Below are 4745 nucleotides of genomic sequence, written 5' to 3' on the forward strand. Positions count from 1 at the left end.
GCCACTCGGCCGGCCCTAGAACACATTTTTAACATGGAATAAGGTATGGCTAGATAGCCAAGCTAAGGCACAAAAACCTAATCAAATCTTTAACATGGGTGAAAACCTATACATGTGCAATGGTATTTACAATATTATATTGTTTTTGTAACAAAAATAAGAAAAATCAGTAAGCTTTTGTGGATTAGGCAGAGAGACTAATTGCTATTTATACGAAAAACACCATCAAATTCTAAGCAAATGACATTAAATGGCAACTTTCAGAACACAGCTTTTCCTTATATACTTTGCTTATCCAAATAAATTCTTTACTGCTCTATTTTCATATATTGAGCAGCAATTTTATTTCCTGTAGAAATTCTGTCCAATAGAACTAAAGAGGAACTAATCCACTGTCTGGTTCATAACTTTCTTCTTGGTCAATGTACATTATAAAGTTGAATTATTGTAGCTATGTCTCAAGGAAATCCCAATTAACATGATGTACCCTGTAGGCAACACATGCTGAAACAAAACCCAAATGTAATACTAAACATGAGTCACAAATGTCCCTAATGCAATTACTCAGGATGACAAATACGATAGCAACAATTCTAAGTAATATGCCTCATAAGCGATTAGATCTTAAAAAATAGAAGCATGACCTTTGATACAACACTGATGACTGACTACTCTTATCACCAGCTTAGCTGAGGACTTGATCACTTCATCTCAGGGTTTCTCTAACTAGTCTCTGTCTTCTTTACCCGCTGTCCAGAAGTTAGAAGCTCTAACTGGCTTCCTAAAGAGTTTCTATGCGTTCAGTTTTTCTTTAGAGAAAGAAGTCAGAATTCGTTAAATGCACAGCTATCCATAAACAGACTGAAGACTAAACTCTGGCTTTTAGGGCCATTTACTACTGAATCAATCTGATCTCATATGACTGCACCAGATAAATCCTACACTTCATGTTCCCCAAATACACCCAAGACTTTCCTGGACCGTCATCTTTATGAATATATTTCTCCATTCTCAATTTTTCTTCATTCTTTTCTTTATTCAACCAAATGTTTCAATGCTCAGTAAAAATTATTCCCTATGTAAAGTAATTTAAAATGACCCCTCACATCCTCTGAATGCAAGTTATATAGGGAAATAAATTCAGAGAGTATTAAACTTGGAAAGGATTACAGTTTATCTGGTCCATCTTCCTTATTTTATATGTAAAGGAACCGGCTCCCCAAAAAGTTAAGTGGTTTGCCTAAAATCACATAAATATATTAACAAAATTAGGACCAGAATTCGTTTACTAACAACTCTTTTTTTTTTTTTTTNAAGCACTATGGGCAGTCTATCTGAAGTGTACCTGGCGTATAAGACGACCCCCCACTTGGAGGCATATTTTTCAGGGCCAAAAAATCGTTTTATACACCGGCAAATACGGTATGTAGGTTCGCTCCCATCTAGGAGTTAAAGCTTAACTTCCCTCCACACTTGAGTGTAGGCTGGACTTAGTGACTCATTTCCAAAGAATATGGAAAGGGAAAAATAACTTCACAGTGGAAAAATCTGACAAACACTGTGTCAACATAAGAAATGTCCAAACCTGTAGAGAATTTTTATAAAAATTTACTTGAGCCAAAAAGAGAATACACCTGAAAGCAAGATTTCAAAAGACTGAGACAAATGCTTCAGAGAATAAGAGTTTGCAATTTCTTTTATGCATTTGAGACTAAGACAGGAACATAAGGAAGATTACATGAAGGTGGGAAGAAGCAACTTTGGGATGAGATTACAGGATAAAGATTATGTGTTTTCTTGGGGGTGGTTACAGTTTATTTCAAAGGTGTGTTAACTTTTGAACACACCTGGATAGGCTTTGCTTAAGGCAAAAATAAACCTTTTACTAAAAAGTTATAGGCCTGGGGCATGACTATCCACCATGACCTGCCCAGTTAGGAATTTATGATCAGATCACCCTGTGAGGCTACTTTCCATAGAACCCCTTATTTCATCACAAGTGCATTAACCAAGTGGTCAAGGTTAACATCACCAGTGATAAGTCATGTTGATATCACTCACCTGCTGATCTAATGTGATGAGAAGCACACTTCACCTATGTGGTATTCTTTCCCCAAACTCATAACCGCGTCTAATCATTGGAAAAACATCAGACAAACCCAAACTGAGTTTTACAAGATTCCTGAGCAGTATTCCTCAAAAATGTCAAGGACATGAAAAACAAAGACTGAGAAAATGTCACAGAACAGAGGAGTCTAAGGTGACATGACAATGTGGTATCCTAGAATAGAAAAAGGGCATTAATGGAAAAACTGGTGAAATCCAAATAAAATCTAGAATTTAGTTAATAGTAATGTACCAATGTTGGCTTCTTTGCTTTGACATACATTTTATGGTTTATGCAATGTTAACATTAGGGGGAGATGGGTCACAGCCATACAGGAAGTCTACTATCTTTGCAACTTCTCTGCAAATCTAAAATCATTCAAAAATAAAGTTACCTACCATATAACCTAGCAATTCTACTCCCAGTATACACCATTGCCGGCGACTCATGGCAGCCCAGCTCCAGGTCGAGCTGTTGTTCACCATCTTAGCTGTAGAAGGCACAGTGTCACTGGCCCTCATGTGGGATCCGAACCAGGGCCCTGCTGCTCAGAGCCAGTGCTCCCAAGCCAACTCTTAACCAACGCATCACTCGGCCTGCCCAATAGTACACTTTAAAATGGTGAATTTCAGGGCTGGCCTTGTGGCGCATTGGTTAAGAGTTGGCTTGGGAGCACTGGCTCTGAGCAGCAGGGCCCTGGTTCGGATCCCACATGAGGGCCAGTGACATTGCCCTCTATAGCTAAGATGGTGAACGACTGGCAGCCAGCATGAGCAGCTGGCAGCCACCGTGAGCGGCCGTCCAGTGGCCGGCGATCAATTGCCTCACCCGGGAAAAGTGCAGCGATAATACCAACATGGGCCAGTGAAGCAATGTCCTCCACAACTAGACTGAAGAACTAAAAGACAGCAACTTGTCTGTTCCCCTTCCCTGATTCCCCAATGCTGTTCCCTCCCCCAATTCCCCAATAAAATCTGAAAACAATAATAAAATAAAATAAAAAAATAAGGTAAAATGGCAAATTTCAGCTAGGTGAATTATATCGCAATTTAAAAATTAATTATATTTACCACATAAAATAGATTAAATGAGTTAATAAAGATTGAAATGTTGCTGCTACTGCTATTCTATGATAGAAGTTGGAGAAAATAAAAGAGGACCTAGTTCTTCTCTAAGAGTTCATAATCTAAGAGTGGAAAAGACCAACACATACTCATTTGTTAGGTCACGCATGCCCTTTATCAATATCTGATCTCAACACATGCATATTAAAAGATAGTTTCTTCAAAGTAGCAGTGCTCATAACATTTTTGGCCTCAAAACTCCTTTACACTATTAAAAATACGAGTATTTGAGGATCTCAAATAATTTTTGTTTATGTAAGTTACATCTGTCTATATTTACAAGAAATTAAACAAGTTATTTAGTGTTAATATAAATAACGCTTATAAAAATAACAATCAATTTGAGAAGAGTGGCATTATTTAACATTTCTGCAAATCTTTCATATGTCTGCTTAGTAGCAGACAGTTGGAGTCTCATATCTGTTTCTTCATTCAATCTATTGTGTTATGTTTTGGTTGAAGTGTATGAAGAAAATCTGGACTATATAGATACACAGCTGAAGAAGAAAGTATTTTAATAGCTTTCAGGTAATTGTGGATATTCCTCTTTGATAGTACCCCACACTCAACCTTCCTAAAAGTTATTACGGAATCTGAAACCACAGTAATAGATTTTTTGTACTTAGTTACATTAAACCCATTGATTTCTCTTGCACTTTGAATCGATATTTTACCCATCCATGAGTCTTATAATGTGAGAAATTGATTATTTGGAAAACACTGGTTCAGTGAATTATGAAGATATTCCACATGTTTACACATATTATACAATAAATATAAAATCACTTTCATTACTATCACCACTGATCTTATCAGTTAAGTCTAAGTATTGGGAAACTGTCAAACTCAAAAAAGTAGATGTTTTCTAAAATTCTGAATTTCACTTGAAAGCTTAAATTTTAACAATTGCAACAATCTTATTACTTCATTCATTTTCAAGAAAATGTCTGCTAAATACCTAAATATGAACAACCTGAATTTGTAGTCCAGTTGTTCTTTCAAATAAAAACGGTATTCCATGAAAAAGGTGGTATTAAATTTAGTTCAATCATATAAGTGGTTTTCTGCAAGACAACCATTAATATACTTAATAAATGCCTTACTAGTACTTTTCATTTTGCTATATAAATACTTTAAAAGTGAACTCAAACGTGGAGATATAAAAAGATAAACAATTTCATTGTTTCATCAAGTACATCCTTAAGTGAACCTAACTTTTTTAAAAAGCTACAAACCCATGGCCAATGCAGTCATTTGTATCAAAGAACAGGCAGTTTTACCCACTGCTTCTTTTGCATCATCAATGCAAATGTCAATACATTTGCAAAGAATGTCTTAGTATTATTATGAAAATAGGTTTTGACTTCATTAACTTTGAGAATTACTGCTTTAAAGTGTATCCCAGCTCTATACCTCCTCCTCATACCCCCAATTCTTTCTGTTTTACGGTGGTGGCAAAAGACCCATATTTATTTCACCCTATATACTATAGAACATTTTTTTTTTTTTTTTTA

The 4745-nt window shown here is 35.9% G+C and overlaps 1 protein-coding gene across 3 annotated transcripts in view; it reads right to left on the reverse strand.

Moving 5' to 3' along the window:
- Positions 1-4745, reverse strand: part of PAK2 (p21 (RAC1) activated kinase 2) — an 88321-nt gene that overhangs the window by 49340 nt on the left and 34236 nt on the right. The window contains exon 1 of one of the 3 annotated variants that reach the window (XM_019651729.1): positions 2062-2127. The exons of the other annotated variants lie outside the window; for them this stretch is intronic. The gene's annotated coding sequence lies outside the window, so the exon portion shown is untranslated. Of the gene's footprint in view, positions 1-2061; positions 2128-4745 lie in introns of those variants that run through there. 3 annotated transcript variants of the gene reach the window in all.

This window comes from Hipposideros armiger, unplaced genomic scaffold, assembly GCF_001890085.2.
Source record: "Hipposideros armiger isolate ML-2016 unplaced genomic scaffold, ASM189008v1 scaffold_8, whole genome shotgun sequence".
Classification (NCBI taxonomy): domain Eukaryota; kingdom Metazoa; phylum Chordata; class Mammalia; order Chiroptera; family Hipposideridae; genus Hipposideros; species Hipposideros armiger.